Source organism: Podarcis bocagei (genome assembly GCF_964188305.1).
Source record: "Podarcis bocagei genome assembly, chromosome: 8".
NCBI classification, from domain to species: domain Eukaryota; kingdom Metazoa; phylum Chordata; class Lepidosauria; order Squamata; family Lacertidae; genus Podarcis; species Podarcis bocagei.
Window position 1 is genome coordinate 29,189,007 of NC_138133.1, and position 24,489 is coordinate 29,213,495.

The window sequence follows — 24,489 nt, forward strand, 5'->3', positions numbered from 1 at the left end:
TATTTTGGTTTAATTGAGGTTTACAAGTCAAATTTGGTTAATTAAGAAGAATTAAGTAAATTATCAATAAGGTAAAAGTTAGAGATAAGAACTTGCTGAGTTAACTATTGGAGTTGGGATGCAGGAGGGGGAGGTGTGGGGAAGTCAGGGAAAGTGGTTAAGAAAGTAGGGATTTGAAATTACATGTGTTTGTCTTTGTGTTTGTATGTCTGTGTTGTGTATTGTCTGTGTTTGTGTAAATTGTGAAAATCCAATAATATTTTTTTTAAAAAAAGAAAAAATAAAAATCTCCAAGCAGCTTACACGAAAATGAGAAAACACAGCAACATTCAATAAAATTTCACAAAACATGGATAAAAAACAGATAAAACCAAAACACAACTATATATCACAAAAAACTGAGCCATGTACAAAACAAAACAGGCATCTGGTTGACACTGTGAGAAGATGTTGTTGCACCAGCTGTGCCACTGGCCTAATCTTAACATCTCCAGCTATTTTGCTTTGCATTGCTTGAGCAGCACTTCTGAAGTATTCTGATTTGTTTCTCAGTGAGAGCTGTTGCTTGGCAGCTGCCAGCTATGGAAGATTCACCTCCATCGTGGGCTGAGGGAGTTCCAGCTATTCAGACCCACTCTCTGGCCCCAGAGTTCATCCCACTCAGCAGTAGTACCCAGAGGGCAATGACATGGAAGACCAAAGATGAAGGCAGGAGATGCCAGTCAACTCGGATAATCCTGGCACCCTAGGGGCACCTTGTTATTACTGTTCTGGATACCAGACTTGAATATATTTATTATAACTGTCTTTTGTAAGCCACTTTGAGAGTTTCTTGGGGCTATGAAGAGGGATATAAGTATTCTAAACACCTAAGTATGATTTCTGCAGCATCCTATGTATTCCTACTGAAATGACAGCACATGGATCATTCTATCCATGGGACTTAGCCCTACCAAATCCAGTCAGAGACATACTTCTGAGTAAAATCTCTGAGTACAACAGGACTAACTACTTCTCCAAGCCTGCTTGGACCTCCGTCTCATGTGTGGATATCCCAACTTGGAGAATGTATTTGCAGAATAGCATGATAACAGTATGGCAGAATACAAATCTGCAAATCTGCAAGGTCCAGGTTCACAGACTATAATGCTGTTTAGAAAGGATCCTGCCTCCTTGGAAAGTGCCATGGTCCTGGAAGACATCTACAACCATATGGTATACATGGAGAATACAGGCTGCCCAACAGTTTCACATTCCACAGAGCCAAAGCTGTTTCTGCACTCTCCACATGTACCAAAGGATCTCACGTTTGCCAGTTGTGCAACCAGAGCAACATTTGTCTTCAGCCCATTCCTCCTGTGTGGTCTCCATGCTGTGCCTGCTGAAAGTCAGTCCCATCTTCTGTTTCCCTCAAAGAGAGTTTGGGATGAGAGTTCCCTTTGGCTTATGAGGTCAGTTTGTACACCTCCCCAAAAAAGTCACCTGGTTTAGCTTAGTTTTACTGTGTGAGAGCAGGATGGTAACAGAGGCACACACACACACACACACACACACACACACACTCAACCATCTCTGGAAACAACCCTCACCAAATCTTTTGTCACATATTAACTTTTTTTATTACACAGGCAACAGTTGGAAGATTATTTTTTTAACAAACCCAGATAAATACAGTGGTACCTCTGGTTAAGTACTTAATTCATTCCGGAGGACCGTTCTCAATCTGAAACTGTTCTTAACCTGAAGCACCACTTTAGCTAATGGGGCCTCCTGCTGCTGCCGCCACACAATTTCTGTTCTCATCCTGAAGCAAAGTTCTTAACTCGAGGTACTATTTCTGGATTAGTGGAGTCTGTAACCTGAAGCGTCTGTAACCTGAAGCGTCTGTAACCCATGTACCACTGTATGTACAAATATCTAGCAGCACTGTTAAGCGCTAACATTCTTTGGCAGCATCCCTCAGCATGGGTATGATGGAATAATAAGAAAACTGAGATTGTCATCTAGGAAGCTCATGAACACCTTAAAGACAATTTAGGCTGCAATCCTATGCCCACCTACCTGCGCTTAAGCCCCATTTCACTTAGGGGTTTTTTCCCCACAGTACATACTTGCACTTACATACTTACATACATGGCTTGCACGGCAACTGATTGGTTTTCTTGTAAACATGTATTACCTGCAAATAATATTATGTGTTATCTTCACAGACTCTATGAGCCCTGCTCAGTTATTCTAATTGTGCATCATGAACACGAAAAAGCAAGACTGGGGGAGAGCATTGCAGAAGCAGACTCTGCCCTGTGACTTACATTCATTCAATCTGTGTGAAAATCAGATTGCCTAATTCACTTTAGGGAATCTACTAAATGTTATGCTGTTTTGTCCTGATTGCACATGATCTATAAAGCGGGGGCGGGGGGCCCGAACATGGTACCCTTCAGAAGTTGTGGGATTCCAACTCCCATCATCCTGCATCATTGGCTGTGCTAGCTGAGGCTCATGGGCATTGAAGTCCAACAACATCTGGAAGGCACCATACTGGGTATCCCTGCTATAAAGTAATGTTTGCAAACACTTAACCAAGTCTGTTTTCAAAATCAAGAAAGATATGGAATGCAAACACTGCAGAAGCTCCCCTTAACACAAGATAACTTCGCTCTCTTGTACTTTTGCCTGTATGGTGCTTTACATGCTTGGGCTGTCTGGGTGTGTCTCTTTGTTGAGTGTTTCTTGTCACCTTGTAGCAGGCATTTCAGACAGATTGCCTGTTTGTTCTACGGTATAAGCTGATATGGTTTCTCTTACCGTTGATAGCTCAGTCAGTAGAGCATGAGACTCTTAATCTCAGGGCCTGTCAGGGACTGGGCAGAGAGGAGAAGGGCACTAGAGATGGGGGTGATGTCAGGGGCTGGGCAGAGGAGGGGGAGTGGTGGAAACCGCCTCCCCACCCTGACCCTTCCAGGGAGGAGGAAGAGAAAGACAGTATAGATTTACAACAGTGGCTTGCGGGAGGTCATAGCTCAGAGGCAGATGAGGGGGAAAGTTAGGAAAGAATCAGAGGAGGAGGAGCAGGCAGAGCCGGAGCAGCAGCTGGCTGACACATTGTCACTAAAAAGCATTTCAGACCCACCATCTCCCAGAACCCAGTGAGCCTTAAAAGTAAGAGAGCAAAGAGTTCGAAGACAGAGGGCATTTAGCAGCACCTGTAGAAGAGGTGATGATGACAACGAATGAGGAAGTGGGAGAGAAGGGGGAGTGGAGATTCACTCGGGACAACGCCATTATCCAAGAGACTGGGTTCTATAGCAGGGGTCAGCAAGGTTTATCTTGCCTGGGCCTTATCGGTCCCACGGAGATCCCCCTGTGGGCTGGATTGCGCATGTGCATGAGTGCGTATGCCCACGATTTCCAGCGTCTGCGCATGCACAGGTGCGATTTCCGGTGCCATGGAAGCGAGTCCCCACACTGTGCTGCGCCGGTTTAGCACAGCGCGTGAGTGGGCAACTCAGTTCGGGGGTGGCTTGTGGGCCAATCAAACGATCTCCGCAGGCCACTTCCAGCCCGTGGGCCTTAGGTTGCTGACCCCTGTTCTATAGCCTCTCTCTGTAAAGTTTGAAATAAAAAAGGCCTGTAAAAAACCTTCCCTTCCCTTTATACTTTCCTGGGCAACCAGCCGGGGGCCACTGACAGCATCCTGACAAGGCTGTGGGTTCAAGTCCACATTGGGCAAAGGAATCCTGTGTTGCAGGGGGTTGGACTAGATGACCCTCAGGGTCCCTTCCAACTCTCCAGTTGGATGATTCTGTGATTATGCAAGCTGATCTTTTAAGGGTGGGTTGTATGGAGGAGGAGAAAAACAAAGATCAAGAGGCAGAACTAAGCTGGCATTCAGCCCTGCAGGTCCAGTGTTTCCCTATCTGGCACTTGGACACAGATAGCAACAAAGAAGGAATGGGCACATCTATAACTCTAATCCTAAATATGTGCACCATGGTTGGTACATATAGTCTAAATCTGCTGCACTACAAGCATGTAGAGTAGCTCTCCATCTTTATTATTCTGACCCACAGGACCATGCTCTAGCAAGCAATTCATATCAGTGACTGAGCAGCCAGTCAACTTCAGAATTGAACCAATTGCTACTGATGCCACTCTCAGCTCAGAAGGAGGCCTGAGCGATATCTGTCAAGGTATAGCTGTCAGAGCAGAGGTGATCCAGCACCAGAAAACTGAAATGCACCAGAGCCAGGAATACACTGTTGCTCAGGGAAGTTCCCAGCCCAGACAGAAAGCCTTTTATGGTCTTTGTCCAGGAGGATCTGGTGACCAACCTGGCTGGGACCAATTCAAAGTCACTGCCAGGAAGATTCTCCACACTGTGGTTTGATTCTGAAATTTGTACCTCCCCCTTCAATGGTCAGTTGGCATTTCCAGGGCAGCTAGCTCACCAAATGGAGAAGGTGCACCGGGAATGGAAGGTTCCTGGTACCAGTCCTGGCAGCATATAACAATATACGATCAGATTCCATCCTGACTCCATGAGAAGCAAAGACAAGCAAATACCAGGCATGCCCTGCCTGTCTGAATTGGAAAAATACAATGAGAAATATGGGCTTGTTTCTGCATTGTTCTTTCTTTGCTTGCCCCGTTTTGTTTCTTGAGCTACCTGTAGAACCACTAGATTAGATACAGACCAACAGCACGATCTGAGATATCTGGAATTCTGCAACCCTGCTGGGAATAAATGAACAGGGTTTTAGATCCATTCTACTTTATAAGTTGAATCCCTTGTCCACAATAACCAACTCTTCTGGCTATTGTCATGGAAGTTCAGACCTGTTAGGAACTATTTTTCTAAATAATTTCTGATTGGTTACCATAACCACTTACATCAGAGATGGAACCTATTTTATCATTGGCTCAAATTACACTTCATCTCAGTAAGCAGGCTGGCTTCCACTAGTCTCATATTTCAACTAATATGCTAAGCATAGCCCCAGTGTTTGAACTTCTTTGGAACCCTGTCAACAGAAACCCAAAGCTCTGCTCAAGCAGGAAATGAGGCTTCAAGCCAGGGGTCAGCAAACTTTTTCAACAAGGGGCCGGTCCACTGTCCCTCAGACCTTGTTGGGGGCCAGACTATATTTGGGGGGGGTGAACCAATTCCTATGCCCCACAAATAACCCAGAGATGCGTTTTAAATAAAAGCACACATTCTACTCATGTAAAAACACCAGGCAGACCCCACAAATAACCCAGAGATGCATTTTAAATAAAAGCACACATTCTACTAATGTAAAAACATGCTGATTCCTGGACCGTCCATGGGCCGGATTTAGAAGGCGATTAGGCCAAATCCGGCCCCCCAGGCCTTAGTTTGCCTACCCATGCTTCAAGCTATCCTAACAGCTGGAGTTGTGCTCTGCATTTCCTGTTGGCTGGATCGGGAATTGCAACTCTCAGTTTTTCAGAGGTGCTGCTTGCTGCCACCTGCTGGATTGATAAATTGGAGTCAACTTCAATCACTGCCAGATCCACAGGGGTACCAGGAGTGCTATTTGTCTAGAAAAAGAGGTGCTGGAACTCACCATGAACACCTCCCTTGTTCTCTTATAATAGCAATGGCACCCACATGAGAGGTGCCAGAACTGAGTTTTGGTGAGTTCCAGCTGAAAAAAGCCCTGGGTACCAGGATATTTAAGGTGCTGTCACACCAGGTTTTTCCCCTTACTGGTTTTAAATTGATGTTCTGCTCCTGTGTTTATGCTGGCTGAATGTATCTATCTACATCAATCCATGACTTGCATTATTGTATATGTGTTGTTTTTATTTTCAAATGTTTGGGTGGTATTTTGCATTTTTATAAGCTTATAAGCTAGTTAGATTGGCAGTATATAAACGTTATAAACAAAATGAATTTAAAAATGCCTCCTTCCAGTGGTGGACCTTGGGATCTCAAATTTCAGCAGCGCACTGTGCAACACCAAATTTGGCAACCCCTGCCTTTTGCTTTCCATTCTGCATAATAGTTGTTGCAACCCCTGCAGCACCCCGAGGCTCTGCACTCATGCAACCAATCCGGTTGCACTCCCCTAAATCCACCTCTGCTCCTTCACACACTTGAACCCTTCTATATGTTAGGGATGGAGAGAATCAAAGTGGCACTAAGGAATGTAAGTCTGCAAGCTGGAAGAGCCACACATCTGAAAGGGGGAGCAGAAGTCTCCCCTTTTATTCAATATAGCAAATTCCAGACTGAGCAAGGTGGGATTTCTGGTCATGCCCAAAATGTATATTTGCCTGTAAAATGCTAGTGCGCGTGTGTGGGTAGTTGCGTTTTATTTCTTAATTAAAATATCACAAGGCAGTAACTTAGGGTGGATTAGATGATGTAGTGTTAAGTATAATTTCAAAGAAAGGTTATGGTGCTAACATCACTTTTATTGGGTCGACAGGAATGAGACGAAAGCTGTGTTAGGGGCAGGATATAGAGCTTTCCATTCATTTCTTTAATTAGCATTTTGACAGGCTGGATTGTTTTATGTGGTCAGAATTTATCAGGGGTGGAAATAGTACACAGAAGTTTATAGCTGTGGATCTAATGACCGTTTTTCATCTCGTCAGAGCTAGAACAGGTGCTCTGCTGAGGTCATGGCAAAGGTTTCTTTGAAGGCAGCAGTGATTGATGGAGCACGTTGTTCGCAGTAACAACATAATTCACTGTGTTTGATCCCAATGATTACATAGGTTTGTGGATTTCGTGCTTGCATCTGTTTGCTCTTGGCACTTGTTTACATGAAGACTTAAAGGCAGCCTATTTGAAGCTGTAAATTTAAATGCGTACATTACACTCACTCCCATAAATAATTCCTGACCTGATGGAGTGAAGTATACCGTACTAACTCTGAATTAAACACATGGCCAGGGCTGTGCTGTGATGATAGGCTAGTGTAGAGAAAATGCAGGCGGTGATACTGGGAGCCAGATTCAGGTTCCTCAGACTCTCAGCTTAGCATTCCGAAGAAAATGCTTGGAAGCATGTGGGCAACGCCTGGTAAACTCTCAGAAAGAGAAGAATGTCTGGACTGAAAAAATGTGTTCCATGTCATCTCCATATGTCACATGTCTCTTTCCTAGTATAAACTTACCATTCACCCACTTTGTTTTGTAAATGTTGTGATGGGCTCGGTTCAGCATAACACTTTTATAGGAAAGAGTTGCAAGATGCCTGCTAGCCACTGCATTCAAACAGAAGAAAAGAAGGAATCAAAGAAAACAGAATGTAACGTATTTCAGTTTTGGAAAAGGAAGGAAGAGTAAAGATACCATGCAAGTATGAGCCCAGGTTTATAGATGATAATCTCCAGAGGAAGAGCGTAGCTTTAAAGGCTTCTTTGTATCTTAAGAAATGTGCTAGTTGTACTTAAAAGAATGGTTGTAACTTGTACTGTGTCTGTTTCATTGCTGAGACAGAGTACCTGTCTTCAAAGAGTACCTGATTACTGAAAAAGATTCATGAACAACTAGCCTTAATCAACACTTGCATGCGTCTTAAGCCTTAAGATTCATCCTTGTAAGAAAAGATATACACAAATAGCTCTGGATCTGTCGCTACACACAATTTGAAATTCCAAGCCTGTAACTTAATATTTCTAATTAAGTGTGCTTAGGATTTTACACTGAAAGCATACTTCCATTGTTCTAAAGATGTTTACTTTTACTAGTACAACTATCTATTTTGCAAACATTTCCGAAAGTAGGCAGCATTACAAGCCAGAAGTTGGTGAATGACATACGTATTTAGGGCAGCTGAACTACATGTGTGTTTAACTGTTCCCCCACCTGGACTCCAAAACTAGAAGAAACTCAGCATTAGGAGAGACAGAGACATAGCCTGAGTGAGTGCATGGTTTGACAATGAAGGGCTGAACACCCCCTCCCACCCTGCAATCATGTGTTTGAGATGCATCAGTTTTCTGGTACAATGAGTAGGTTCATCCTGAACTATAGCTGTCTCACATAGCAGCATTTACATTGTAGAACATTTTCTGCTTGCTTCTCCAGTACTCAGGCAGGGGTGGGGCACCTGTTGCCTTCAATGTTCAACTTCCATCACCCTTGAACATTTGTCTTGCAGGCTGGCTGGAAGCCACAAGTTTCCCATCCTTGCATTGGCTTTTTCTCTGTGTACTGCAGGGAAATTGTGAAGGGTCATTTTTTGCTGGCCAATAATACTGGACCAAATTCTCACTGAGAACCAAACTACATGTCCTCTGTTCCTTGATTCCTTTTCAAAAAGGTTTTCTGCCCCCCAAGAAAAACCACTCATCAGAAGCTAGAATCTTGAGGAAGACTGATGCGAAACATAGCTTATTTCTCTTGGGTGGCTTGGGGGACATCAGGGAAAAGAATTGAGGAAACTCCATGCAATATGGACTTAGACCTGGAATGATCAAGTTGTGTTTGAGTGGTATCATTTCAAACCAGGGGTATGCATTTGGTTTGGACAAATCCTAAACCAAAGTGGGCTGCTTTGGAGATATTTGGGGCTAATAGAGCGTCCTCTGAAATGGTATGGGCCAAACACACCCACACCTAGTTTGAAGTGGTGCAGCTCAGAATCAGATTGACCATCTCAGGCAATGTGAAAATATTTGCCTTCCAAATACTTGATGATGAATCCTAACTATGCCTGCTATTTCAAGCATATCTGTAAAGAAGTGAATGTAAACACACAGAAATGCTGGAATATGTTTGCCCTTCAATTCTTATCACGAGGTTGCTATACAGTACTCCCTTGGTAAACCAATGTGGAATTTGCATAAGATTTTATATCATCAACAGCCTCTGCATTTTCATCTCATGTTGTCAACAAGCATGAAAAATACTCAGAACATTAGCAAACATATTTGTACTTTGAGTTGAAGCCTGAGAGTCAAACAAGATGTTATTAGGGCTACATGGTTGCCTGAGAGCAGCAACACATGAAGGTCTAGTGAAAAATTTGTGTGATACATCTTCACACACACACACACACACACATCTTCTTCCACCCATGAAGGGGTGATAACTGAATGGTAGACCTGTGGCTTGTGTGGTACTACAAGATTTCACCTTGTCTTCCATGTTTTTCATACCTCCATGAAACTATTGGGTACAGTCATCCAGAAGTTTTAGATGAGATGTCACAAGTAGGCAATGGCACACACATCTTCCTCTTGTTCCCAATGACTGGTCCAGGAATGCAGTGGAAGTGAGAAACAATTATCTGGAGTCAGACCAGGATGGGTGACAGTTTACAAGGCAAGATGGAGACACTATTTGTCAAGAAAACTGGCAATCTAGGTAGGGTGGATCAACATGTTCTGCATAGGACAGCAGTTGCTTTGAAGGAGAAGGTATGTGGCTTGGGGGTCATTCCTTGATCCATCACTTCCCTAGATGCTCAGGTGGAGGAGATTGTGTGGAGTGCCTTGAATCAGCTTCAGTTGCTACACAAGCTTCTGCTTCAGTTATCTTTAGACAGGATTAGTGCATTCTACATGGGGCTGCAAGCCAGTCTACAGGCTCCAATTTATCCAAAATGTATTAGTGCTTGCAGGCAGAGGCACCCCCCTTCCTCCGCCAGTGCTTGCAGGTCAGAACATATGCCCCATCTTGTGTCAATTCCCATGGTTTCCTTCTGAGTTCAAAGTGCCCTTGAAAGGCTTAGGACAAAGTTTTCCTAAGGGCCACTTGTTTTCAAATACACCTGCCTAGGAATGAAGATCAGTATCAGAGGACTTGCTCTTTTTCACATTTGGATAATAAGAAAAGAGACAGGGCCTTTTCAGTGGTGGGGTCATGAGTCTAGAACGATTTCCCAACTGAAATGCGTTGGTCTTCCTCTTACATCAGAAACTGAAGACAATTTTGTTTTGAAAGGCTTTTAACACTGTCATAGGTGCCAGTTTTAATGTATACCATCTTTTAAGCCTGATATTGTTGGGTTGTCTTTAAGTTTCAGTTGTATTATTGTGTGTTCTTTGTGGTTGCTTTTAAAAATTGTTCTGTTAGTTATACTTACATTGATTCTGTGATGTGGTTTTGTGATTATGCTCCATGCTGCTGTGAGCACTATTAGTAGAAGACCAGGATATAACTAATAAATTATTATTCATTGTATTGTTGTTAGACTACACACTTTCAATGTAGAAGACCCCAAATCAAATCCCAGACATCTTGGTTGGTTGGTTGGTTGGTCTTTTAAAAAAGCAGCATCTGTTGGCAATTCAGAAAGACCTCTGTCCGAAACCCTAGAGAGCTACTGCCCTTCTAATGGTGTCCCTCACACTGATGGCAGGCTCTTTGAGTGGATGCTCTTTTGAGCAAAATAGGGATTTTTGGCAACTCCGCCTTCTCCCTGCAGCCTGCCCCTCCCATGTACTCCAGAGGGCAGGAGGACCCTTCAGTAAATAGTGGGGGCATGGCCTGGAAGGTGCAGAGGCAAGGAGAATAAATTTAAATAACTTCCGTCTCAGTTGCAAAGGTGGAAATCTCCACTGGATCAAAGATGTCTTCCATCGAGGCAAGGGACATCATTACATATGACCCAGAGAGTAGATAGTATTGAGCTTGATGGATAAACAGACTGATCTAGTATAAGGTATTTTCTTATGTTCTGCAACTAGATGTTACTAAGCCGAGGCAAGAAGGAAAGCTGAGGTTGCTGCTCTCAGTGGAAGCCATTGATCTCTCATGCTGCCTGTTTTGGCCTGCACCTTGTTCATTTAACAAAAAATCACAGGCCAAATTCCTTGTGACATCACTGGGAGCTGGTCTACCACCACCCTTAACTGAAATTTGATAGCCCACTGTACACAGTACCTTGAAGGAAGGCAGGGCTTCAGGAAAACGTCTGCAGCCTGTGGTTATTCCATAAATGTTTCTTTTCTTTGATGTTGCTGGAACATAATCTGTCTGGTTACACCTGCCTGGCCCTTTTCTAAAACCCAGGCTTTACGAAGCTGTAGGCTCTATGATACATAATATGCAGCCTGGCGGTTTATTTCAAGGCAGCATGGATATGGGCTGAGGCTGCCTCTGGCTCAGCAGGACCTGATGATGTCTTTATCAAGAGGCTGATCCAATTACTCTTTTCAAGAAGCTGATGTGAATTATGTGGGCCAGGTGTCAGCCCTAAAAGTAAGACAGTCATTTTATGAGAGCCTAATTGTTATACTTTGCAGCCCAAAACCACCCTACCTCAAGGCAGCTCTCCATCTGTTCCATGAGGTCTACCAATGCTGTGTAGCAGTAAGCAGTTGAGGGATAGCCAAATAGTGCAAGAACAAGAGAAGAATTTTTAAAAGAAAATTAAAAGAAAATTCTGTCTTTTGGAAGGGCTGTGGCTCAATGGCAGAGCATCTGTTTTACATGCAGAGGATGTCAGATTGAATCTCCCACATCTTCAGGTAGGGCTGCTAGTCAGTATAGACTAGTGTTTCCCATACTTGGGTCTCCAGCTGTTTTTGGACTACAACTCCCATAATTCCTAGCTAGCAGGACCAGTGGTCAGGGATGATGGGAACTGTAGCCCAAAAACAGTTGAAGACCCAAGTTTGGGAAACAATCGTGTAGACAGTTCTAAGCTAGATCAATGGTCTGACTCAATACAAGGCAGCTTTCTACATTCCTTTTTGCAAAGAATAATTAATCATTGTCTATGATCTTGAACAAAACATGGTGATATTTATACAGAATGTGACTTCCAGGAGCAGAACCAGCTCCAGAGGGTGGCAAGGCCTTTGTGAAGTTCCCAAGACCATCACCACCCTATGCTGGCATTTCTACTTTGGTAAAAACTATCAAAGAAAATCAGATATGCAATCTAAGAGAATCCTAAGTTTGCATGTCCCAACTCTTCAAATCTGTGGGAAGCATTTAGGGTGTCCGAAGGCCCCCCAAATCCTGGAGCGAACACTGCCACAGTATGATTATATAAGGCTTGGAGATGGGGGAATCTGTCAATTTAAGTTTCTTATTCTTCTGGTCTTAAGTTCATTTCACTACATTTCCACATCTGCTGGAGAATTTTTCAAAAAGTCCTCGTGAAAATTCATGTGCATTATTGGGTGCAACACACAGCTTTGTACGCAGTTTTGCCTAATGTATCCCTAATATGGTGCATTTTGTATACTGTTGTCACTAATGTATGCATCTTTATGCACACGTTACTTTAGTAAATGGATTTTTGTACACACAACTTTACTGAAGTACTGCACTGCAAAATCTGGAGTTGTGTGAATTTTGCAGGATGGCTGTGTTTCAGTTCTCATCCTGTTTTGGAATGTGTGAATTAGGTAGGTTCCCCTTTAAATGTGAACAAAATCAAATTTCTTTCCCATTCCTAGTGATGGCATACATCAGTGGCAGGGGTGTGCAAAGGTTTTGTCTGTCACTTATCCATTTTGCTTGTTTTCCGTGGTCCTTTTCATCTTAGGCTGTTTTCACATAGGCTAGTGCCCTGCTTTCTCCTTCTGTGAGGTGCTGAATGATGCTGTCCATGATGCAAATCCCAGATGTAGACCACATTACTTGGTGTAGTTACTTGGTTAGGGCTTGCTGCGCCACATTAACAGGTGATAAGTGCTGATAATCCTGATTCTAAACAGAGAGCATTTGTGGTTTGTTCATATTCTCACTATTTTCAAACACGGACTCTGGCAATGGTGATCCACACTTGGGTAACATCCTGCTTTAACTTCTGTAAGTCATTGTACATGAGGCTTTCCTTGAATTCAGTCTGGACATTACAATTAGTTCAAAATAAAGCAGCCTGAAGTTTGACTCAGACAAAATAAAAAAATTCCTTCCAGTAGCACCTTAAAGACCAACTAAGTTAGTTCTTGGTATGAGCTTTCGTGTGCATGCACACTTCTTCAGATACACTGAAACAGAAGTTGCCAGATCCATATATATATATAAATTCAGTAGATAAATAACCTTTGGTCCATGTAACTCAGTCTTGTTTCTGACAAGTAGTTCTTTAGGGGTTCAGACAACTGTCTTTCGCAATCTTACCCAGAAATGCTAGGGATTGAACTGGGGACTTTTTACAAGTGCTCTACCACTTATCTACAGCCATTCTTCTTGTATCCCTTCAGCATACAAACACACAAAATACCATGTTCTGCTGTGTGCATAAGGGTGTGAATGTCGAGACTGGAGCTAGTCAACAATGGCATTACAAGAAAATTGGAATTGAGCAGGTCCTTAAACCAGCCAGGGAAGCAGATAAGAAACATGGATAGGAACTCCCTTATTGTCCTTGTCCTTCCCAGCTTCCATGGTTAGGTAAGCATTTTGGGGGCTATGATGCCAAACCTCTGGCTCTGTCTGGTTGTAGGGCGTTTTACCTCCCTAGAACTTCTTCTTGGTTTAAGAGCCAGTTATATCACTGGAAATAAGGAGGAAGATCAAAATCCTGCAGTGTGCTGTAACTAAAAATGTGTAACTGAAATAACTGCACTTCATTTTAGCCATGGTGTCTCTACTTCTGTTCCCTTATCCATTTTTCGGACAAGTTTTGATTATTTAGTCCTCAGAACAGGGACCTGTCCTTTTGTTCTCTGAAAGATTTCTAGGAATACAGTGCTACCTCGGGTTAAGTACTTAATTCATTCCGGAGGTCTGTTCTTAACCTGAAACTGTTCTTAACCTGAAGCACCACTTTAGCTAATGGGGCCTCCTGCTGCTGCCGCGCCTCCAGAGCACAATTTCTGTTCTCATCCTGAAACAAAGTTCTTAACCCAAGATACTATTTCTGGGTAAACGGAGTCTGTAACCTGAAGCGTATGTAACCTGAGGTACCACTGTAGTTGGATAACCCCATGGTTGGTGAACTGTTATAAATATCATTTAATTATATCTATATTGCATAAATGTCAATCCTGAACAGTGATGAAAAGCAGTGTAAGGCATACTGTTCTTGCCTCATTGCCCATCTTTGGTGTTAATTACATGCAACCTCTTTGGACATCTACAGACTTAATACCAACTGAAGTTGAGGCCTTTGATTCTGACCCTCTCTCCTCTCCTCTAGCCAATAAGGAAAATAGCTGTATGGGGAGATGTGAACAAAACCCTTGTGGTTTGGTTTTTAAAAGAGAGAAAAAAGTTACAGCAGCTGCAGAGTATCATATGAATAGGTTACTGAGTTTGACAGAACAAGGCACATCAAAAGATCTTCTCGCAAAAGAACACTGTTAGTAATAAGGAGCCACCCAGAGCAGGCTGATCTTCCTATGCTACTTAAACTTGGCTACTAGAAAAGCAGCAGCTACCTTTCATCTAATCAGTGGTTCCCAATTAGAGGTTTGGGGACTCCTGGGGGTCCACAGAGCGCACTCAAGGTGCCTGCAGCCCCATCCCTTGCCTTCCCCCATCTAATTTTTTTTATCATTTTTGCATGGTAGTATCACAAATATTATGCTCTGTTTTAGCACGGTGCGGTTTTTCAATAGATTGGCCAAAATCTGTTTTTGAAATCACACTGCAGTAGCAATTTTGACCCAGCAATATGCAGCAATATATCACTCCTCACTCAAGAGAGAGTAGGGCAGCCGATTTCAAGGCACTACCGATATTGCACAATGATCTAAGCCGATAACATTGCTGATCTGAGCTGCCTTCCCCCACACTGAGGGAGACTAGGGAAGCCAATTGTGAGGTGCTGCCTTACGCTCACACTGACAGAGAACAGGGCAGCTGATCACCCTCATTTCAAGGCACCGTGGCACTACCTTCCCCTGGGCACTGAGGCAGAGCAGTTTTTCTCAGTCAGCAGGAAAGCAGCAACAGCCACAGTGGACATGTATCTTCGCTGGCTGCCCTGCTGACAGCAGCTTGAAGCACCCCTCATCCCCATCCCCACCCAAACCATTCAGTGGAGATGACTCTGCTTCTTCTCCTTCCCACCATCCGATCCCCATGGCTGCTCCTTCCCTCATTATCCATGCCTGCTCTCCAATTTCAGGCATTGTGATATATCGGAATATTGCAATGTTTAGCTGCTGATATGTCATGATGTTGAAAACCAGGTATCGCTCAGCCCTAGTCTGTTTTTTAGTATACCTAAAATCCTTTGCTTATTAGGGGCTACCTCACATTCTGTTCATAAAATTGCTTTGCAGAGGTAACTACCATAGAGTTATCAAACTACCATTTTCAAAATTGGCTTGGCTTTTGAAAGCCAAAAATAGGGGGGTCCTCAGTAATTAGTTAATTGGGAACTACTGATCTAACCTATTAAGCTTTTCATTAGCCTGCCTTCCTGATAAATCTTACCAGGGAAAATCAACTGGCACGTTCACACATTTTAATACGACTTCTTTTTCTTATTTCTATGCAAAGATGGTTTGGGTTTTTTTAGTCAAATGGTTAAAAATTAAACCCAGAGGTAATATGAATTAGAGTGTTCTGAAAGAGTAATAAGAATTGCTATATATTAGTTCTTTCTGCTGCTGGGCCCCTGTTTGCTAACAGTTGAGAGAGTGACTGATGGCTTGACATCACCCCACTGAGAGTACAAACATTTTCCGCTGTTTCTACTTAGGCAGTCAGGATCATCCTTCATGAGGAGCCAAGGACCACCCTCTTGGCCTCAACACTTCACTTACAGCAATTAATGCCAGTGCCACATTTCCAAAATAAATAAGAGCTGCTTTTGATCCAAGCTACTGTTTGAACAACTGTTGCACACGGCAATCAAATTTTCAGGCTTTTTCACAAGGATGAAACAGAAACTAACTAAAAAAAATTATAAAAAAAACAATCTGGAGAGAACTTAAATATTAATAGATTTGTTGTGGCATAAACTTTCGTGGATAACCCAAATTGCCTTTGAGGTGCTATAGGAATCTCTGTTGTCTTTGCTGTAAGATTTAATACAGCAACCCCTCTATAATTTAAGATAGTAAATCTGATATTGCCAGGCAGTGCTTCCCTCCAGAATCTGTTTCATTCTTTGGCATAGTCCTCGGATGTATGGGAGAAAGAGGAGAATGCTCTCATCCTATGAAGAGAACATCCTTGAGCTCTCACCTATCTGAGCAAAATGGATCAACTAGATGACCCTCAGGGTTCATTTCAACTCTACAATTCTATGATCATGGATATAACATGACGTTCCTGCAAGCACAACAGCTCTTTCTCCAAGCAACACAAGTGTAGAAATTCTCCAGATGAACACTGAGGAACCTCATATCTTTCTAAGACTGGCCTCTGCCTAGTTGTCAGGAGAAGGAGTCATTAAACGCTGCTTGGTTATTCCAAGCATCACCATGTTATTGACTACTCAACACACCATCAAATAAGAGGAAATAAAAGAGAATACAGATTGCATAAAACTTGCATATACTAATGTATAGGTAGAGATGCAAATTTAGAAATAATTAATCTAATTTAATCTAATCCAGCAGGCCTGTTTGTTTAAAGCAATTTACAACTGACTGCTGTTTTTGGAGAATAGTCATATAAAAAGGGCCACTTGATATTAAAGGGTATCTCCAATGCTAGTCCTACTCAGAGTAGATCATGCCTAATTTAGGCTCATTAATTTCAGTGGGTCTACTCTGTGTATAACTTTGTTGGATACAACCCTAAGAATGCAGCACTGCACTGTTTCACAGTTTTTGCAAGCTTAACAGCAACAAACACTGCACAGAAATGTATCATGCAATAAGTACAAAGCTTGTAAAATATTATTTTCCTTTTTATTCAGTTTACTGAATAAATGGTTTGCTCACACCCACCTCCCCAAACTCCATTTGGAGGCAAAGTAATATATATGTGAGAAATATAATACAGTGGAACCTCGGGTTACATACGCTTCAGGTTACATATGCTTCAGGTTACACACTCCACTAAGCCAGAAATAGTGCTTCAGGTTAAGAACTTTGCTTCAGGATGAGAACAGAAATCGTGCTCTGGCAGCGCGGCGGCAGCAGGAGGCCCCATTAGCTAAAGTGGTGCTTCAGGTTAAGAACAGTTTCAGGTTAAGAACGGACCTCCGGAACGAATTAAGTACTTAACCCGAGGTATCACTGTAATAATAATTTAAGAAAATTTCTACATGCATACTGCTTCCATAAGTTCAAACTGTCCCTACCTTCCTCACAGGGGTTGTTCCTATGGCACCTGCAGACTTTGGTATTTTCTGGGAAGGATTCAGGTACATACTGGAAGTTAGTTTCCACAATTATGGTGGATTAAGTGGCTCTCTTGCCCTAGCACAACAAATCCACTTTGAAAATATACTTCTTTCAGTTAGGAAAGTGATGGGGAAATGCGCCAAGAACTGTGGAATGAACAAAGAACTACTAGCAAGACACAAACAAATCAGGATGAATTGTTGCATAATAGCCCTGCAAACAAATCAAAACCAATGTAACGGAAGCTTTGTGCAAGCTTCGTGCAAGTAAATCAGGATGAATATTCAATAAATAGGTCATCTGTAGGAGAGCCTAGGTTTTGTCCCTATCCCTGGTAAATTCCCGTCTGAAAAAGTCAAATGCCTCAGTGGATGGTAGGATGCATCTTGTCAAGGGTGGACTTGACAATTTGGTCTTTCAATTTTCAACTGTGCTCTGTGTGAGGTAAAAATTTAGCGCCCCCATGCCTTTTGCCTTCTGTTATGCTCAGTTCATAGTTGTGATGCCCTGCAATGCCCCCTAGGCTTGGCACCCAGTGCGGAAGAACCAGTCGCACTGCCCTAAATCTGCCTCTGATCTTGTCTTATCTCTGAATATCAGCCGCTGGGAATCACACATGGGAAGAGTACACTCAGGTACTGCTTGTGGGCATCCATGGACATCTGGTTGGCCCCTGTGAGAACAGAATGCTAGTCTAGATGGGCCCTTGACTTAATCCAGCAGGGCTCTTCTTGAGGCTTATATATGGACCTATAGGCACAAGGATATTAAAGCACCAAGCAGAGGGAAGGTATTCTGTTTCTTAAGGGCTCAGAGTTGTCTATACACTGTACATCAGGCACTGAAGAGTCTTTAATAATGTGGAGGGGGGTGATATTTGTTATGAAAACTGGGATGCTTCTTCCAAGCCTGGTCCTATTTTTATTTGCAAAATGTTGGCTGGTATGAACTTCATTATATCATGGTTTGCTCCTAAATAGTAACCATAATGAGAACATCTGGGCTGTTTCCTTCTCTTTGTGTTCCAGATCTGTCAGCTTCTTTTTTTAGTTATGAGGTGAACTGAATAGAATGTATACACACCTCACGAATGGAGAGACCAATCGTTTACATCATTCCCTGCTCCAGGCTTCTGTCTGACCAAGGCAAGTGCTGAGACATTTCCCCTTTGTAATCTATTCAGAAAGTCTGTGGTCCTGTCTGTGGGTCTGAAGACCAGGCAATAAAAGGCTGGGAGGAAAATAATAATCTGGCTATATATATTGACTGAAAAAATGACTGTCTGGTTCTCTTCTGTTCAAGGAGTCTTGTATTAGACTTCCATGAATACATTTTTGTCATATCCCTAGTGATAGGGCCCCAATGTTTGCCTGAAGTGGACCCAGATTCTGAACTAGTTGCTGCCACTCTCTGACACCGCAGTGCCTAGCCTGATGGTGTGGCTTTCTCATCACCGTCAGATCTGAGAAGGACTCCCCAAAAGCTTCCCCTGCCCCATAACCATGCAAGAACATGTGACTTTAAAGGCAGCATATGTGAGGAGCGCGTGCAGGAGCCAGGCCCTGTGACCAGTAGGACTTTGCAGGACTGGGGCCTTCCTAAGTTTGTTCTGAAGAGGCAAGGCGTGGCTGCACAGGTGAGGCCATTTGGTAACTCACAGCAAGAGCTGGGAAGGATATAAGGTCAGCAGATCCCTTCAGCTCTTTGCCACAGCAACTCGTTCCCTGCCTTGTTGTGTTTGGTTCCTTGACTCCTTGCTTCTTGATCCTCAGACCCCTGACTTCATGATTCCTTGCTTCTTGATCCTCGGACCCCCTGACTTCATGACTCCTTGCTTCTTGATCCTCGGACCCTTGACTTCCTGACTCCTGGCTTCTGGTGTCCCGTTCCTGCTCCCACCCCGGTCCCGACATCCCCAGCCAGGACTTTGATTACCCATGAACCAGACCGTGACAGCATACAGCTCTTTCTAGGAGACAGAGCCACTAGAAGGGGAGGCCCTGTCAGGTTTTTTAAGCCTTCAGATGTATTTGCTCCTAGGTGGAGACATCATCTCCAATGCCTAAGCAAGCAGAGCCCAGTGGAAGCTGCCCAGGATGTCCTGGATGATTGCTAGGATATGGTATAAATATGCCCTTCCTCTATGCCACCCATGTCTCACCCACATCTCTACCGTATGTTAGTCATTCCTCTGGTGTATCTGGCGGAGTGGTGAGCAGGGTGCTGATGTGCTCATGCCCAGCTTGAAGGCTTCCTTCATGCATATGTGGAAGCCACATATGCATATGAGATCGGCCACTGTCGGCATAGCAGGGCTTCCACCAAATCTGACAGCCTCTTAATCTATGGCTCACAAGTTTAAAATTGAACCCTAAATTAGTTTGTAAATGTAGCTTTGTTGCATAACAAAATAACCTTGCTAGTCATGCTTTTTTGACCTCCAGTGGGGATGTAATAGGGAACTTGTTTAAAATTCTGTGCTTTTGTAGAGGGGTGTGGACAATGAAAAGAACCAGATAACTATATTGGCTTCTCCTTCATTAGAGGTACTTGGGGAAATCAGCAATTTCCTCTTCAGCTGCTGGCAGAATTTGGTCCTGGGGCTTTCTTGTCAATGGTTTAAATCAACAACATAAACAAGCCCTTTAACTAGGGCTTCCAAATTAGACATCTCCACAGTGCCCCCTTCAATCATTTAGTTGGGGAGGACAAAGGCAGAAAAGATTAGATCGCACCTTCAAGTAGAAAAGAAACAAAACGGAATGACAGGAATTCAAGAGCATGTTAAAGCTGTTTTTAAAAATGCCTGGAATGCAAATTAAAACCATATAGTAGCCTGCAATCAATAAAAAATGTTAAGTACAGCTCTAAAAGGTTTTTGTCCTATCAGTAAATTAAAATCCAAGCATAAATAACAGAGATTGTGGGCATTTGGCAAAAAAAGGGGAAGATGAAGTGACAACAATGGTAGAATTAGACTTAATATTTCTGGGATTAAGGGAACTAGGGAAGGGAAATAGCAGGGGGAAATAGCCAAACACTGATTAACTTATTGTTCTCAGGCTAGAAACAATCAGGGAAAAGACTAGTTTAAAAAATCTGCTGAATGGGCCAAAGGGCTAACTAATTTAAAGCCCGATTTCTGTTCTCATCCTGAAGCAAAGTTCTTAACCTGAAGCGTATGTAACCTGAAGCGTATGTAACCTGAAGCGTATGTAACCTGAGGTACCACTGTATTACCATTATTGATGCTTTGCTTGCTCTCTCAGGATGCCAACACATTAAGGTCTTAACTTTAAATTGAATTAATTGTATGATTAACGATCATGTTGGGGGGGTGGATATTCATCCCATTAATCATCCTAAAGCTCCTGATGGCACTATTGTCATTGATGGATACTGGACAGGACCAAATTTGACACAAAGAGGTGGTGAACTTTCTTTTATGCTGGCCAGAGTGACATATGCCTTAGATATAACTTGCTTGGATTTTAAAGCACTTGTAAGGTCCTTTAAATGAGGCTGTCTTTGAAGGGTACTCAGAAAATTCAGTCAGTTCAGAATGCTACAGCCGGACAATTGCCCAGGGCTTATTATAGGAAGCATGCGACTCCCATGTTACAACAGCTTCATTGACTACCAGTCTGTTTCCAGGCACAATTCAGAGTGCTGATTAGGACTCTGGCTTTGGGCCTTGTAAACTGACTGGATATGGCCACTGTAAATTTACAGAAATTGTCCCAACTGGCTGTTGTATTTATAAGTTTAATTGATGTGCTTTACCTGACCCATTTTTTTACCTGACCCTGGATAGAGATAGAGAGATATTTTGTGTCCAGTGGAGATTATTCCTTAATAAGTGTGTTTCGGACTGCACTCTTAAGCACATTCTTACCTTTCCATTGATCATAGAATCGGAGAATTGTAGAGTTGGAAGAGACCCTGAGGATCATCTCCAGCAATGCAGGAATATGCAGATGTCCCATACAGGGTTCAAACCTGCAACCTTGGTGTTATCAGCACCACGCTCTCACCGAGATATCCAGATGGGTCTTAAAAGGACATAACTGTGGCTGAACCTCTCCTCAGTTCTGACTTTCTCTATAGCACAGCAACAACATTCGAATAGTGTACCAGTGATGTTCATATGGTGTTTAATTCTGTCCATGTAAAAAAATCTACTGGCAGGGGAGGGGGTTCAACATATGCAAGCTGGAATCCCCACAGCATGCATGAAAGAAGCATCGTCCCACAACTTACACATACATTTGGATGTTTTGGTCATTTGCTCCCTTTGAAGGAGCACTCACTTCACCATTCACGTTATAGAGAACAGGAACTCCATGGCAGCAGGGAATTGCAATAGAATTTATTGCCAAAATGTTTGAATATGCTTTGTTCCCATCTCTTTCTCCATTCCTTTATCCTCTACTCTATCAAAGCAGATTAGTATGAAGCAAGGGTTTCCTCCCTACTTTCTTATTAGCTCAGTCCCATGACCCCCATTCTTGCTAAAGCCAACAGGTTTCATAATGTACTTGCATGGAACTGAGGTTTACTATATTAATTTTAAAGTGATTAACACAATCATAAAGGGGGGGGATAGACCCAAACCCTTGGAACAAATTTTTGCCTGTACTTTCTGTAAAGATGGAAAAAGTCTTTAAAGCTGAGATTTTCCATATAATGAATACCAGAAGAAGGATGCTATTTTAAGTCAAGAAAGCTATGGGTCTCTAAAATAAAAAAGCTCAGCATAGATGCAACTACTATAGAATGTAAAACACTGCCATCTAATGGCACAGTTTATCACTGCTCTTAAAACCATGCAACCGAAGACCCATCCTGCGCTTATATACTGTACTCAGAAGTCTCACTTACTCCTGAAGAAACATGTCATTGGGTACACTAGCAGTGATTTGCTTATAGCATTGTAACCTCAATTTGTTTAGTGCTTAATGTACTAATTGTTCATATTAGAGACCCCTGCACCACATTAACTAAGTGCCATGCTTTCACCTCAAAGGCAGCGAGGAAAGTGTTCTCTGCCTCTTTCCATGGCAAGCCAAGTGAAAGTATTCTGAACTCTTCTTGAATCAGAGACATGCCTCCTCCTTGCCCAATTAGGCAGATTCTTGTTGCCCTTACAACAATTCTCCATCAGCATAATTAACTTCCTTACCTGAGAAATCTGAGCCAGTCCTTTCCATTCCTACTGCATTGGGTCACTCAAAACCAACACAGAGTTTGGGCTCAAACATACGGGCCAAGAGATGGACTTTCAGCAGCAATGCCAGAAATTGATTTTCTTCTCCATCTTTGCAAAGCTCTTTATTTGGAAGAAAGAAATCCTCCTAAGTTTGGAGGACTCGTCCTTGACATGCTGCTTTTTATGAGGTTCCAAAGCTTTGGCAACTTAGGACAGAGCAGAGAGAAGGGTTGCAGTGTATTCATGCACCTAACGCTTCAAGCTTTTTAATGAATTACCTGTCATTAGCAGCTTGTGGAGAATGCAGCAAGGAGTTAGACACACTGAGGACCTCCTGTCAAAAGCCCTTCCAAAACATGGACATGCCCTTGTTCCGAGTATGTCCACTAAAGAAAAGGCAAGGCAAGCCAATTTACCTGAAGCATTTAAACTGGTCACAAGGAAAATGTTTTGAAAATAATCCAGCCATGACAGGAAAAGGATGGTCTCATCTGATTCTGAGTTTTCATGGATAGTTATAGAACCAGAGTACAGAAACCACTAAGAAATCCTACCTAAATTTCAAAAGATATTTTTCTGTATCACTTTCCCTCTTTAACACTGCAACACTCTTAATACTATGACTCTGTAACTTACATAATAACACTCTCATGCAATAACTCCTTAATGAGTTAACTCCCCAACTTGCTCTGTAACACACTTTCTCCTTCTCTCTCTCTCTCTCCCCTCAAAGGCCTACTCCTACCAAAGGCCTCTGGTAAATCATCTAGCAGTGTCACAATGGAGGATATGTCACGGTTGCCTAGAAACCTTGCTCAACAATAAACCTTGCTCATCTTAATAGTACAGGTTTCAAATGGATTAAGCAATTTAATTTTATTTGCTTAAAACAATTCTAGACTACCTCTCATCTAATGGATTCCAGTGCAGTGTCCAGTCATAAAAATATAAGAAAAACACTTTATTTAAGGTAGATAAGGACAAGATGAAACTATACAATTGAATATAAATATAGATGGGAAATGGCTATGTATTGTGAGTACTTACCTACTTTTAAAAATTTTCACCTATGATCTTTTTCTTTTACTTCTTTATTTTTTCTTTGTTCTTTTTTCTGATATCTTATCTTTCATTACACTGTTTATTGTGAATAGCAATTTATAGAGGTATAAATAACTGTAAATATGAAAAGAGACAAAATATTCTCTAATTTTTTTTCCTTAGTTAGATGTATTTTCTTTTTCTTTTGTATTTTTTTGTTGTGAATATGTATGTTTTCTAATTTGTACATATATATATATATTTAATTTAAAAAAATATTTTTATTAAGAAAACAACATAACATCCTTTAAACAAAAATAAGATTGAGAGGCAGTAAAAGACCAAAACAAAACTGAAGTTGAGCAGAGGTCACATAATCACTGGATAAATAAACATTTTGTAACCTGATGCCAGAAAGATTGTAATGTAATTGTAGCCAGCAAAACAGTTATGTATCCAATACAGCGGCGTAGCGTGAGTTGTCAGCACCCGGGGCAACGCAAGTAATTTGCGCCCCCTAACCTGGGGCAAGGCAAGTAATTTGCGCCCCCCCTAACCCCTAACCTGCGAGTTGCCGCTGGCGCTGCTGCCCAAACGACGCCGCTTGCCCGGAGGAGGAGGGGGGCAGAGAGGCGAGGAAAATGCAACGGCCCAGCAGCTGCAGCAGCACCGGCGGAGGCGGGGCTGTGAGGAGGGGCTGCCTGGCGCGTCCTCCGCGGCGAGCGCTGAGAGCCGCTGCCTGCCGGGCGCCTTCAGCCCGGACGCGCGCACAGCTCGTCGGTTCCGCGAGACATGCGGCTCCGCTACAGCCTGCGCCCGAGGCTCTTCGGCGACTCCAGAGGCAGCGAGCGCGCCCCCCCCCCCAGATGTTGCGCCCGGTGCGGCCGGCACCCCTGGCACCCCCCACGCTACGCCACTGATCCAATATGTGATTTACTGTGTGACCAACAACTTGGCTTGACTTTCAGTGTCAGTTAAATGTGTGGTTCTGAGAGTCATGCAGTTTTGAATTAGGAGAAAGCAGTGGGTTGGCTGAAACATCTC

At 42.8% G+C, this 24,489-nt stretch overlaps 1 long non-coding RNA gene across 1 annotated transcript in view; it reads right to left on the reverse strand.

Moving 5' to 3' along the window:
• The window catches only part of LOC308594055, a 50,822-nt gene extending 27,281 nt beyond the window's left edge, over positions 1 to 23,541 (reverse strand). The window contains exon 1 of the long non-coding RNA XR_014011272.1: positions 23,456 to 23,541. This is a non-coding gene — a long non-coding RNA (uncharacterized lncRNA). The remainder of the gene's footprint in view (positions 1 to 23,455) is intronic.
• Between the last annotated feature and the right edge of the window lie 948 nt (positions 23,542 to 24,489).